The sequence below is a fragment of the Lycium barbarum genome, chromosome 2 (genome assembly GCF_019175385.1).
Source record: "Lycium barbarum isolate Lr01 chromosome 2, ASM1917538v2, whole genome shotgun sequence".
Lineage (NCBI taxonomy): Eukaryota > Viridiplantae > Streptophyta > Magnoliopsida > Solanales > Solanaceae > Lycium > Lycium barbarum.
Window position 1 is genome coordinate 15,568,840 of NC_083338.1, and position 16,127 is coordinate 15,584,966.

Below are 16,127 nucleotides of genomic sequence, written 5' to 3' on the forward strand. Positions count from 1 at the left end.
TTCCATTAGATGAGGGTTAACGCCCCAAATTCATGTTAATTATCCTATCCCAACTCCGTTTTTCCTCTTCCGAGTTTCAAACAAAGTAAATGGGCGAGTTCAAAGGTTAGCTAATCCCTTGAAAACATTCATGAACAAGAATAATTAAAATAGCAAAAACTTACTTGATTAAGAACAATGCAAATGAATAAATAAGCACAACAAGAGTGTCAATCTTAATTGTCACCAAGAGATTTCCATCAACAAGGATTAAAAAGAAGAAAGAACAATTTGTGTATGAACCCTAGCTTCCAACTTGTGGGAGCTGCCAAAGATACTGATGTTTTGCCCTCATTTTCTATTTATAGGGACTGGAATGGAAGAAATCGTCAAATCCCAGGTTCTGGTTGAAAATTGCCGAAAATCCTTCATCGCGATCGCGCCATGTGTATGCGCGATCGCGTGGATGACGTCAGCTTCCCCTGCTCCCTTAATCGCGATCGCGTGTAGATCCTGCGCGACCGCGTGGAATTAACAACGCGTGGAGTACAATTCCCGCCTGGGCGCGATCGCGTGGGTACTCTGCGCGATCGCGTAGAGTATTTTTCCACGGCTCTTTTCCAGAACTTCCAGTTGATTCCAGTTTTGCAACTTTTTTGCTTGTTTTCCACACTTAGGCTCTAGGGACCTCGTATTACCTGAAACATGACAAAAACTACGTAAAATGACATAGACTTGCTTAAAAACAAGTAAAACTTATAGTTAAAAAGCATCGATTGTGGTGTAAAATCACGCCACATCACTGCTAGAGGGGCATTCTCTCCCCTAGATAACTCCCAGGTCTCATACCACTGAACGGCCATATCCCGCAGTCTATAAGAATCCAACTCTACCGACTCAGTATCAGTAGTGTGCATCACCCTTAGGGTCCTCTGCATCCGATCTATAAAATTCTGCGGGTCCTCATTCTGATTATATCCAAAGAACTATAGAGGGTCCAAATTAATGAAATCACGAACCCTCGCACTAACAGCCCTATCAGCATGATCAACACATGTGCCCTGACGTTGGGCCTGAGCGCCACTAACCAAGTTAATAACTGAATAGCATTTTCTATCTCCTGACCAGGTGCATCAGGTGGAGGAACTGGGGGTGCTACAGCTGGAGCTCCTCTAAGCTTCTCTAGAGAGGATGGAGTATGGGCGGTCTGAGATGGAGCCTCACTCTGCAGCTCACTCCGGCCCCTAGTAACCCGTGGCACTCGATTGGTAGCCTCATCTACTACTCATTTGCCATTTTGGGCAGCTGAAGCTCTCTTAGGCATCGCTGAAATCATAGCACATCATTAGGAAAATGAACTCTTACAACACAACTCTAGCGCACGATCTAAGATAAGAAAGAAGGACAACCATCCTAAATGTTAGGCAGCCTCCTGTTTATAAGTGTGGTCTACAACACGTCTATGAACAAGACACTATTATACACGGCTTGTAGACAACCCTAGGACAAACTGCTCTAATACCAAGTTTGTCACGACTCAAACTGGAGGGCCACGACAAGTGCCCAAGCCTTACTTACCGAGCATCACTAAACATACATCTATAACATGATCATACACAAAGATGGGCCACGAGGGCCCTCCATAAGACAACCTGCAAATTGACAGAGGCAATAAGCTGTAAAAGGGGCAAGTCCAAAAGATATATATATATACATAACCATACTGAACATGAAGGTATAAGTTGACAAGGATACCACGGATGACTATACAACAAAATGAAAGCCGAAGAGGCCACATAACATCTAACTGTATCATAAATGTCCACAAGCCTCTACTGGAGTATATGTCATAACATGTCAGGACAGGGCCCCTCCATACCCATATGTATATCAAAACATCGTACCAAAACTAGACTGAAACTGCGAAACAAGTGGAGTGCTCCAATATCAGCTGAAAGGCAACCTACTGGTGCGGAGCGTTTCCCTATCTACCTGAACCAACGGGCATAAAATGCAGAGTCCCCAGGCAAAAGGATGTTAGTACGAATAATGTACCGAGTATGTAAGACATGAAAACAACTTAATAGAGACATGAAAGTGATCCAAGGCAAGAGAGAATCAACATGTACATCAAAAAGCCTCTGAAGGCACAATATGCATAAGTATCGTACATGTGCGTATCTAACACCAATTCGTATATATATATATATATATATATATATATATATATATATATATATATATATATATATATATATATATATATATATATATACGAATAGGTGTTAGATACACACATGTACGATACTTATTGATGTTAGATACGCACATGTACGATACTTATATCGGTCTCTGTGGGCACCACATCGTATCATATCGGTTTCTATGGGCATAATCATCATCATGTAACCAGCTGATCAGGTGGTGGTGCGTATATAACGCCATAACCTTCCCCATATCCCATATATATATATATAGTATACACGATAACTCCGGTGAGGTCATGGGGTGTGTGTGTGTATGTGTGTGTGTGTGTGTGTCTATATATATATATATATATATGATAAAGAGACCATCTGAACCTATCGGAGTAACGTAAGGTCGTTGCACCTCCGATTAACATTATGGAACTAACATCATCAACATAACTCGTTTTCAAGGATCAATCAATCATAAGATATCATGAATTCCATTAAATTGGAAAAAGAACATAAGTTTCTAATACTTCGAAGAGTAGAGCTGTTATGGACATCATTCGTTTATGTTCGTTTCATTCTGGTCATGCCAAAAGAAGGAAGAGAAAAGCCTTAACATACATTTGACGCTTAATCAATGACTCAATATATATGTGTGTGTGTGTGTGTGTGTGTGTGTGTATGTATTCAGCCCAAATCACTTCAACCTACATTAAGACAGTAAACTATAGTTAAGCTACATAAGAGCTTAAAACGCACTTCTAAGCTAGTAGCTCATTTCAGAAAATTGGGCCACACCTCCCGTATGACTTTCACTTCCTCCCAATTTGTTATACTCAACAACAACCAAAATAACCAGAACAACAACATATTTAGGTCATCGCATCAATATCCAATCGAATGGAGTTCGGGACACCCCAAAACACTTCATTCGCACAAACGTCTCAAATTAGTCCACACATTACAACATTCAACAATTAACATAAAACCAACCATGACTTATTATAGCTGCACCTACTGATTTTCAGCCAAACCACATTATGATAAGGACCCTTTAATAGCCCAATATCTACAGCAACCCAGATTTTTCAGGTTATTAAAATTACATTTTTGACTTCTCTTTTCTTTCAAATCGAGCAATAAAACCAACGGTACCTAATTAAGCCCCTTCTCATGTAAATAAGCCATAAATTCAACTTAAAAAAAGTTCATAATACCCCAACAATGATGCAACAAGAACAGCCCGCTAATCCTTTCGAAACAGACAAGTTCTAGTCTTTACGATCGAGCTACAACCCATAGAAGCTTAGATAAGGGAAGGAGAGGCATAAAATTACCTTGAACTGAGTGAAACCCACGAAACCTAGGTTCCCTTCACCTAAAATTGGTCCACAACGCAGCTACAAGAAAGAGAAAGTGAAACTAGCAAGCAGTCCGGGTCACTTGGCACTAGAATCACTCCGAAACACTGGAAATCACTTAGAGTTTGGGTGGAATCCTTGGGAGAAAGTTGCAGGGGATTTTCTTTGATTTATGCTCTGAAAATATGAGTGAAACAATGAAGAGGATCTGTCATTAAAAAAGCCCTTATGACTGACTCATCTAGCCCCTTTTTGGGGACTTATTTTGGTCCTTTCATTTAAGCAAGTAGGTGACACACCTACTTGTCACCTGCTTTCCCCTAATTAATTTAAATACGTGTCTCATCCTCATTTAATAATCATGACACGTGTTAAGTAGCTCGAGCAAGTAGGACGGAAAGTAAGTAGGTGTAGCAGGCACGTCGAGTAAGCAAGCAACTCGTTTTATTTGCCCAAAATCTCATTTCTCAGGTCTTAAGTTCATTCGTCAACCTCAACTTAGTAGCGCATATGTTGAACGAAAATACAGGATGTAACAAAAAGTACGAACACAAGGACTAATTAACAACTACGTATTGTCGATTACTAGTGTTAATTAGCTTTAAATGGTCAAAGAAGGGAAGACGAATCAAGAAAAGAAACTCAAAAAATTAAACCTCAGATGCGGCCTAAATGCAGTACCGCAAGTTGTGTTGAGGTGGGAAATACGACGTTGCAAGTGGGGCACAAACTCTGAAAATTTCCCAACTTTCTGTCTAATTTCGCCTCAGTTTGCGGCCAGTATGCGACAACACAAACTTGAGATGCGACCGCAAATTCGACGGGTTTCCAACTTTGCAGATCCAATTTGTACTTCAAATTTTTGTTGGACAAATCTCACTTGTACCTTCTTTTACCTCAACAAATTACCCCTTTTGGTAAATTCCTTTTGCTTCAAACAATCTTGTACTTTTCACCATACCCCTTTTTGGATCAAATGATACCTTTGGAACCTTCTTCTTCTTCAAGCTATGAAGGTCACAAGAATACTTATTAACCCAAAAACTTTAACTCTTCAATTTCCACTCAATTTTTCTCAAAATTTAAGATTTGAAATCCTACCAATATAGAGAACAAATCCCAATAAACTTCAATTTCAACTAATTTTCAATCTCTCAATTGCTTGTGCTTCAAACCTTCAAACCCAACAATGGGGTGGATTTTCCAATTCAACCCCAAACAACTTGAAATCTCAGATCTAGACTCTAAAAACACTAGGGAATTCGAATCTAGTGTTGAAATCAACAAACAAACTCAAATTTGACATGAATTTTCAGATTTTCAATTTTTTTTCTAGATTAAGGATGAAGAATTGATGGAACAACTCCTCTACCTTGTTCTGATACCAAATGATAAAAGTGACCATAGTTTGACTTAAAAGATAGCGCAAAACAAATTAAGGGAAACTCAGGATGTGGTCATATATGCGGTCGCATACTGAGATTTGCGGTGTCGTATTATTGCCACATTTCGTGGAATTTTGATGGTTGGGATACGGTCGAGTTTACAGTTGCATACTGAGGTTGTGGTGCCACATTCTTGGTTGTATCTTGAAATCCTTCTTCCTTCTTGTTCCACGCGATCATCCAAATATTGTAGACTCTTGTGTGTTGGTCTCCATGATTCTCTAAATCCTCCCTTTGCATGAACATAATTTGAAGGGCTTGAAGCTCCTTGGCCTGACTCCAAGTGAAGGATTTTGAGCTTGTTGGGATCATATCACTAATTCATTTGAGCATTATTTGCTTAAATGCAAACTTATAATTTGTGTATAATTCGAGTATACATAACTCTCAATCACATCTTTTTTGGAGAGAAAAAGTCTATTTGACTAATACATTTCTCTTTTGTTGCAACATCAAACTTTTTAGGAAATAAATCCATCAAACTTTTACAGGTTTTTGACTACCCGGCTTATAGCTTGGTTAACAGTCATCTAAGAAAACTATATCAGACTTTTGATTTAAAAGCTTTGACTTTCTTTGACATTTCCTTCGTCAGTCCACAGTATCTTGTCTTGATTCCTCCTATCAAAAACTTTTTTAATCATTCTTGATTTTCTGCGGCCTCTAATGCTTGACCAATCCAATCTATTTGAGGTAACATTATTGTTGCTGCCTAATTAAAAACCTTGCCAAAAAAAAATCCTTTCCTTGTTTTCAGGGATAAAAACCGGTCGAAGGAAAAAAGAGTGCAACACATGCTTTATAAGTTCTCCGGCTAATCTTGTAATCTTCCTTTGCGTTCGAACACATTTCTTCCTGGGATCCGCTTTTCCTTTTGATCCTGCAATAAGTGTTGAATTTTTCTTAGAAAAAGTATTCAAAAAATTTAAAACTTACTTCGAATGATTTGACTTTCAATCATTTGGTATGAATTTCTTCCCTGTAATATTTTTTGATCAAATACTCCTTCGTTTATTCCTTCTGCTTATTCTTCCATCTTCACTGTAAGTTTTTTTAAAACTCTCCTTGCCTAGGCTACTACTAGACATTCCATTCATCGAAGCTTTTCACCGGGACAAACTCTACTCCCTCTGGCGTTTGAAATTCTAACCGTCTGAATGGAGATGCGATCACGGTGTTTGTATCTTGAATCCAAGGTCTTCCCAAGACAACCTTGAAATTTGTGCCTCCATTTACTACTTGAAACTTTGTATTCCACTCTCCGCCTCCAGTGACAACTAATAACTCTATAACTCCTTTCTTAATTCCTCCAGATAAATCTATTTCACCCATCATTGCTAACTGTTATATGACTTCCCACTGAATAATGTTCACCGTACTTCTCGGAACAACTCCAACTCCGGAAGCTAATCAACTATTAATCAAAGCAAAAATCACCAAATCACTAGGTCAAGATGAGTTTTCTTCTTTTGTCACAGCTCATTTTGACTAATTCGTGTGGGCACTTACCTTTCCTACCTCGGTAAGCGAACCCTCAACCCAATGTAACGAAAGACATAAATAATAAATCAAGCAAGCGAAAAAGAATAATTATGTAAGTCTCACAATAATATATAATAGAAATAGTGCGGAAATAAGGAGACACCCCCAGGGTCTGATCTAAGTCATACGAGAGCATCTAAAAGAAATAAATACAAGTATGGAATAATATAATAATACATTAATCCGTCTATGTCTCAGAGTAGGAAAGTAAGACATAATAATAAGAGGAGTCTTCAAGGCGGCGAACGACTCGTACTCACCCTGAATGCTAATGTCGAAGGCGACTATCAGCCATGGGAGACGGAGAAAGACCCAACTTGGTACTCTACATTCATAAAAGAATGCAGCAAGTGCAGATCAGTACAAAACTATAGTACTGGTAGGTATCATAGGCCGACTAAGTATAGCTAACATAATTCAGATAATAAAACAAGATAGACAGATAAATCAACAAGTATAAGTCAAACATGATCAACCAAGTACACATCATCGCCTAAATAGAGCATCTAATCCGAAATGTGCTAAGTCTCAATATGTCCAATCTGAATCCAACATCACAAGTAAAAATACCAAATCATCTCAATATAATCCGTGATACAATGCAATGCTATGTATGAATGCAATGCAATACCATGAAAATGTGGTGTACACATATACTCCGGACGAAAATATCGACATCTCGGTAGCATAATCTAAGGTGACTCGCGAAGTCTAAGTGCCACTCATCTCGGATCTTTGTCCAGTAGATAGACGAGACCTCAGATCTTTGCCTACAGGGGGTTCTCACCGGCACCACCCTGGGGGACCCGCAGAGTCCATGCACTCTCTCAATCCACGATTTCGGTACTAACATCGGATATCGAACTCTCACATCACTCTCATTTAAAAACTGAGCCCAGCTCATCACAGTGTTTCATCAAGTACCAATAGTGTATCAATAGTATATTATGACGAATGAGAATAAGTGCAATGCATATGTCAACATCAAGAATCAGCTCAACATCACAAGTACCAACAATGGGTACGCCAACAACATGTTAATGTCACAAGTACCAACATGGGTACGCCAACAATATATCAGTTTCACAAGAACCAACATGGGTACGCCAACAATATCATGAGACTACACAAGTCATATAGTACTCTATCCTCGTATCAACGTCAACCCGTAAGATACTACAATATCACAACCAAGATGCAATTACAGATCCTAATATCTACTAACAATATGTGCCATCAAGCCAACACAATAAAACAATCAAGTCACAACACAACGGGGTGGTTAGCCCCAATCACGCAACAGGGCCCAACCTAAGACAATATCTAACCCAACTTCATACCCGAAGGTTTACATGCTTTATCCGATAATATCATCTAAATATATGCTTCGCTACATAAAGTCTCACCAAGGGTAAGCCATAACCTACCTGGATGGCCGAACAACAAAAACCAACATTCACTCTATAGCCTTACCCTTCCACTGAGCCTCAAGATCAAAGAAGTCTAGGCATATTCGAAATCTAGATTAGAAACCATGAAGAATGATACCTATATTGCTATAATTTAATTTAGGTTAAATCCAACCCTAGAATTTGGGAAAACGGGGCCCACAAGGTCAAAACGGAAAATTCGGGAGTAAAATATCAAATTAAGCACTAGGTGATCATAACCTAACAACTAATTGCTAATTTAACTCATGGATTCACCTAATTTCGAAATTCAAGCAAAACCCCCAATTTTGGATATAAACCCTAACACTTTAATTTAAGAATTCAACACTAATAATGGAAGACATACGATTAACAACCGTAGATTCATCAAAATCTAGCATAAAGTCCCTCAATTTCATCATTAATAAGCCTAGATATAAAATTCATCAAAACCCACGTTTAATATTCCATTACTAAGGGCTAAAAAGGAAAGGGGAATCCTTAAGATGATTAGGAACAATGAAATAGTAAGAGGGTTAGGAGAGCTTGCCACTAAGAATCTTCACAATACTCCAAGAACAGACCCCAAGAGCTTTATTTTCGTAATGGTATTATATGAGAGACCAATGGCTTATAACGCTTCATTAAATGAACTCACTACCCGTCACCCGCTTCCGCAACACCTAGGCTGCTCCAACAGTGCCGCTCCAGCGATTCTAGGACCGCTACAACGGTCAAGCCCAAATTGCCTGAACCACTCCAGCGGCGGGGTGACCGCTCCAGCGATGCTGGTGCCATCAAAGCGGGCACCAAACACCATAAATTACACCAAGTTTCACATTTCAATTCGATTTTCTGACTAATTCCCGAGGCTATCTGCTCACATACCATACATAGACACACATAAAAACACGCTACGAACGCGCTCATAGCATCGGAATTCCCAACGAAGGTCTCGTTGACCGAGTCAACCTCCGATACCTTAATTCCATTTTCCCAACCCAAGTCCCAAAATGCACCCGAATGTATTAGGAATCAAACCAGATATACACACAAGTTCTAAACGACCATCCGGACCTCTCGGAATCGATGAATTTTTTAAAAAAGGTTCGTTTACCCAAAAGTCAACTTTTTTTCGCTTAAAGCTCATATTTCACAAAAAGTAGCCCGAATCAAGTCTAGACATCTCGAAAAGCGTGCCAACGGTCCCCTCGGTTCAAAAATGAGCTAACCAATGCTCGGAAAGAGGTAAAAATGCCGGAAAGACTATAACGACCATTATTTCTATCGCCAATTGACAAATATTTCTTTTGTTTATGATCAAGGGTTCCACAAACTCTTGTCACCTCATATTTTTCATTCGGAGGGATTTCCTTGGTTTTTTCGAGTTCGTCAATTATCATGTTGATAACGTGACGTGGTTCGATCTGAAACTCTTGTTTGACAAAATCCCTATTCTTTCCGTAGTTATTATTGGCCCTGTCACTTAAGAATTCCCTTAAGTGACAGTCCTTGAACAACCGTGCAACCTCGTCCCTGAGGTGCCTGGAGTCAGCGGTCTGGTGACCATGGGTTCCATGGTAATCACAAAATGAGCTCATATCCCTTTGGCTGGGATCTAACCTTATCGGTCAGGGCCGCTTCGCAACATCAATCTTACTTATTGCTGCGAACAATTCCACCAAATCAACATTGAAGTTATATTCCGACAACCTCGGATTTTCAATATTGTTTGTAACTGAATCCATTGTTGCAGTTTTAGACTGCAACCCTCGCCTATTTTGACTAAAGTCGATTTTTCTGTCAGAGTTTAGCCTCTCATATTATTTATTCCGATTTCGTTCTGGTGTTGAATGGGATTTCTCCTGTTGGCCATTCGGTTGATACCTTTCTTTCCATATCTGGAATCATGATCAGAATTCCTTCTTGGTCTATCATGGTTCTAACTACGGCCAGTAGATCCAGCTGGCAATCCAAACTTATCATCTTCCACTCAGATTTTTGATTCATTCCTAATATGAACATCCGCCCATGTTGTAGCGGGAAATTCCAATAGGCTTTATTTTAATTTCAATGAAGTGCTCGAGCTTCTCGGATTTAATCCCTTTGCAAATCCTCTACTGCCCATTCATCTGGAATGGCCGACAACAACGTCCGTTCCTTTTGGAATCTTATAACAGACTCACGAAGCAATTCAGCATTACCCTGGGAAATCATGAAGATATATTCCTTCCTTGTTGACACCGTTTTTGCTCCAGCATGCGCTTTGATACATGCATCTGCAAGCATCTCGAAAGAATGAATCGAGTGTTTCGGAAGCAGTGAATACCAAGTCATTGTCCCTTTGGACAATGTTTCACCAAACATTTTGAGTAGAACGGATTCAACCTCATTTGGCTGCATATCATTCCCGTTAACAGCACATATGTATGAAATCACAAGCTCTTGTGGATCTATGGTCCTGTCATATTTGGGTAGATCTAGCATTTTGAACTTCTTCGGGATTAATTTAGACACTACACTGGGTGGATACGGCAACTGCACATATCTCTTCGCATCCGGTCCCTTCAATACCAGAGGGGCTCCTGGAATTTGGACTAGCCGGGAATTGAACACCTTAAATTCTTTTTCATTCCGATCCAATCGACTATTTAATTCTTTTTCATTCTTTTCTTGCCGATTAAAAAGTGCCTCCAAATATTGCATAATGTCTTTGTCACCTCGGGTCTCATCGCTGCTTTCCCCGTGCTCAACATTCATATTGGGCAAGTTTGGTCCAACATTGTTTCTTCTTATTTGCAACTCAGCAAGTTTGTTCCAACATTGTTTCTTCGTGCTCATCATTGGGAGTTAAATCGTTTCCCATATGCTTGGATCCATGAGGAGAAATCTGGGTTGATGATTCCCCACCTTAACTTCTCATGTTGCCGGATCCCTTTCCTATGCATTAGTGTTGTTCAATACTCCATCAATTTGGTATTCCGTGTTCGTGATCGTTAAAACTACCTGGGTACAATTCTTTATATCTCTTGATTCTTCTCTCTGTGATTCGAGGGCCGTTAGTAACATATTTCTTGAACGTAGGATGATTGATACTCCTTGGATGTATTTGATCACTAAGAACGTCCAGCAACGACTTTGAGTAAGTTAGTATCTGATGCCTTGATCTCTTTGTGAATATTCCAGGAGATTATGTGATATTCGAGATGCCTTTTTAAGGGAATATTAAATAGACTTGTACCAAGGTTAAGGATAGAGTAGTACCAAGGTTAAGGATAGAGTAGCCTCCAAGAAATCCTAACGGACCTTAGAGTTTGAAGATGGATTGAACTAGTCTTGTAGAGTCCTATTTTAAATCCAGTAAAATATTGTTGTCTACATATAACCCTACTTCAAGGCTTCTCGTGTTATAGGTTTGAGGAAACTCAAAGATGAGACTTGAAGTACCATAAAAATGGAGCTTCCATCTCTACGATTTTGTGGCTTCAGATTTTGCAAATCTGATTTGTAAGAGAAGAGATGAAAGGCATATTTGGTCCCACTGGGCCGGCCAAAATTTGTAGATAATAAAGCCCGCGTTGAAAAAATAATAATCAAGACAGGGAAATATCGTAAAAATCGTAACATTTTATTTCAATATAATGAGTGTTACAATCTCTATGATTCCTCCGATTCTTCCTTTCTAAAATAAATTCAAGGGTTCTTAAGCTTGATCTTGAACTGTTGGATTTAGTCTTGACTTAAATTTGATTCAAGGGCCTGAAGCTTGATCTTGAATTTGGTGGTCTTGATCTTGAGAACTTGTAGAAAAATACTTAAGTGCTTGGATGCTTGTAGCTTGTGGAGAAATTTGCGGCGTTTGATCACGAGCTCTCTCATGCTTCTTGTTAGAATGCTGGCCCCTCTTTTGAATTATGAAAAGTGGTTGTGATAAGGACGAATTTCTTTCGGTCAATCAGATTGAAGTTGACATGACAATATTTGATTAGACAGAACACGTAACTTGTACACGCGGCATATTTTAATTGACCTTTAATTTGACTAGGCATGTTTGTCATTTTGACTCGTGGGATCCTACTGGCTCTTTCATTTGATTTGGCGCACCACGTCATTTAACACGTGTTGTCAATTTAGGCCTTTTATATTAGATGACATCTTGGGCTAAATGTCACACCCCCACCAGGAGTATGACGGGCTCCGACCCGTAGGCCGGGAACCACCTGACTTATCTTTTATTTTGAATATTATAACCCATAACTCAAGGACACCTGCACGCAGAAAAGGCCCAAATAGGAATATCTGCTCGTTCAGCACATATGTATATATATGGACCGACAAGGTCGCCACAACACAGCGTATTTCATGAAGCCGGCAAGGCTAACAGTAAAGTATCAAGAGCTCACAATAAGGCCGACAAGGCCACTAATATATATATATATATATATATATATATATATATATATATATATATATATATTATACAACATTATGAACCGGTAGAGTTATAAAACATCTAACTGTACATATACGTCTACGAGCCTCTACATGGAATACAAATGATCATAAGGACAATACCAAGTAGACTGCAACTCCGAAGAAAGTGGAGTGCTCCTGAGGATCCGCTAATAGAAGACCTATGGGTCTGATCCGTCTCCCTGCCTACCTGCGGGCATGAGCGCAGCGTCCATAAGAAGGGACGTCAGTACGAATAATGTACTGAGTATGTAAGGCATGAATAACAACATAATATAGATATGAAAGGTAACATGGAGTAAGAGAGATAACCTGTACATCTGAATGCCTCATAAGGCGGATGTCCTGCATGCTTAGCCTTTTAAAAAAAACATTTCTATACATATACATAGTACCATGCCCGGCCATTAAGGCTCGGTGTCATATATATAGTATCATGCCCGGCCATTAAGGCTCAGTGTTATCATCATTAGCCAGCGTTCGGGGCAATATCATAACATGCCCACTACAGTGGTGTGCACATCTACGTGCCATGCCCGGCAGACTATAGCGCGGCGCGGTGTGAGAAAATACATACATATATATAAAGCATGCATAAGAGCCAAATAAAAGCTATAAGTACATCGGAGTGACGTAAGGTCGGTAACCTCCGATTTTCATTATGGAATTATCATCATCGCTATATCCCACCTTGAAGGAACAATTATTATAAGGCGAGATCAACAACAATGAATAAAATCGACATAATCATGAAATAAGTTCAATAATCTCATAAAAGCATTGATCTCATAACTTGAGACTTTTAACCATAAAATCAGCATCATCATAATCATCATAGAAAATATCCTCATCTTTGACATCATCATTATCATCGTAAAAACATGTTCATCGTTGTTATCACAAGAGCTCACGGAGCCATAAATCTCTTATTTAGAAAATACGAACATTTTGGAAAACATTTATGAATTATTAGAAAAGGAATTATGCCTTGGAGTCATAAACATCTAACATTTGAAAACAAGGAAGATATGGAAACATTTATGAAGCCATAACCTCGGAATCATGCCTTTGAAAGAAAGGGACGAGCCTTAACATACCTGGAATATAATTTCTGGACTTCCAACTTACTTCCTGTCTTGAAATTCACTTAAGATTATTCGTAGCCTCATAATCTACATATACGACTATTCATACTATTGTTAGGATCATCGTCATATGCTCGTCTTAAGCCCTTAACTAGAATCCATTTAGAATCTGTTGAAATTCGGGCAGCATCTCCCCTGTTTATATGCCTAGCCCGAAATCACAACCCAATAATCAACAACAACAACAACAATACCAACATCACAACAACAACGACATCCTCAATATTCCACAAGATAAATATATATATATTTTCATCCAAAATTCTCTTCAAACCTCAATCTATAAGCCAACAACATCAACACAACAAACTATAACTTATTCTTGTAAATATTCCTTAATCAAAGTTGATAAAGAGGGACATTCAATGATTCATACCTTATATTTACTAAAGTAGCAAGATCTTCAATATTCTCTTTGTTTCCAAGCTAACTCCAACACAGAATGAAATTATAATCGCGTCTACACGTTGTCCGGTCCTCGATTAATATTCCGTAGCTTGAATTTTTACTCAAAATCCTCACTTCTATGTGGTATAAAAAATCCCTTTTTGTTTGCTGAAAATTCTGGAACATTTTGGAGAGTTTTGATGAAGAAAAATGGGATTTTAGCCCCTTTTATAGTGGCTAGGTCGGCAGTACTGTAGCAGCCCTGTTTTTGCTTTGTCGTCGGCTCAGTTTGTAACGTCCATAATTCTCTACTCCGATGTCCTATCGATGAGCGGTTTGTTACATTAGAAACTAGACTCGGCGAACTTCATTGTAGGCTTTTGAAACACCTTAAAACTCCTAATATACTAGGAGATATACCCCTCCAAAGTTGACTAAAAATCTGCCAAACATTTCTCAAATTTTCGTCAAACTTATTTTCTTCAATTTGCTTGATCTCGAAATCTTCCGAAATTCTCCATACATGATATTTATCATTTATTATACTTGATAATGGCCATGTTCTTGTGTTTCAAAATAGTCTTTCTTGACTACGACTTACGAGATCGTAATTCATCCTTTACTTCATTGTTACATATTTCCCATGGCTTGTACCTTCCAAAACATCATGGGACGTCTCCGATACTCCATTACTACAGTGATGTACGTGTCATGCTCATGCTCTGAAAGTGCGGGGTGTAACACTTAACAAATGAGCTCATCATTTTTAGCCTAATTAAATGGACTAATCCAACAAAATTAGACCATTATTTAAGTCCACATTTATTGAACACGCACACAAGTCTTCACCCTGTTGAATACTTCAGGTTTCTCAAAAAATAAGTTCATAGAAAAGGGGAAGTTTAAGTTCATACGTGAAGTTAGAATCGATCACAAACGTTGGGTGGGAAGAAATTGCACGGTTTCCCCTTCAAATGGGCTGGTATTTAGTTTTTACCCTTCAAACGGGTTGATATTTAACTGTTGCCTTTCAAAATGGAATTTATGTTTGGCGCGGCATAAAATTTTTAAGGGCATCGATATAATTTGTGGAATATTATAACGCAAAAATATAAACTTATTCTCTGTAAAAAAAAATTATTTGCCTTTTAAGGAATAAAAATTAAACACCAACACAAAACAGGGACAAAAGTGCAAACGACCCCATTGGTGGGGGGTTTTGGGTGGGGGACAACCGGACAAGAGTGCGTGGTGCGGACAAGGTCAAGGGTTGAAATTAGGGTGGTTATTAGGAGTGTGATGATGACGATTAGCGTGGGATATCATTAACGAAAACTAATTTTTTCCTATCTAAAAAAGTTATTTACTCAATATTTTTGAAACTTGTTTTGATTAAAAAAAGGAAAAATATTTTCCAAACCTCATTGTTACCAACTAAACGTACGAAAAATTAAAAATGTTTTGCTCCATATCAAGCAAACTCTAATATGACAACATCTAATTTTCCGTATGTTAGAAAAATAGATATCAAAAGTGGGGAAGAACTAATTTGGTTTTGACAGAGTAATTTTTGTCTTTATAGAATTTAAGCCTCCCACTTTGTTGTTGCAGGATAGTGACAGAATTCCTCCAGAATTTTACAAAGCCTATGAAATTCAAGTTTCAGCAGTTAACTTGAATTTTCACAAGAACAAAATTGTGTTTTGTAATGAGGATTTAGAGAAGAAGAGATGAAATTTGTAATTGTACATCCTTTATTTTGAAGCAGTACCAGGTATTTATAATACCTTGGATATCTCTTCGCAGCAGACACGTCTGTTCAAAGATGATTTTTCGTAACATACACGTCCTTTAGTAATATGCACTAAGCCATAAACTACAAACGTTTTAATTAATTTGAGACTTAATTATGTGAAAAGAGTAATTTCCTTTCTCCGAAAAGAGTAATTTCCTTTCTATGAAAAGAGTAACTTTCGTCTATTAGAAAAAAGTACTCTATCCGTCCCAAAAAGATTGTCCTCTTTTGACTTGACATAAAGTTTAAGAAATAAAGGATGACTTTTGAAATGTGTGGTCCAAAATAAGCCTTAGATATTTATGTGGCTGTAAATCATTTCATAAAATTAAATTATTTCAAAATATAGAAATGAAACAATCTTTTTGGAACAGA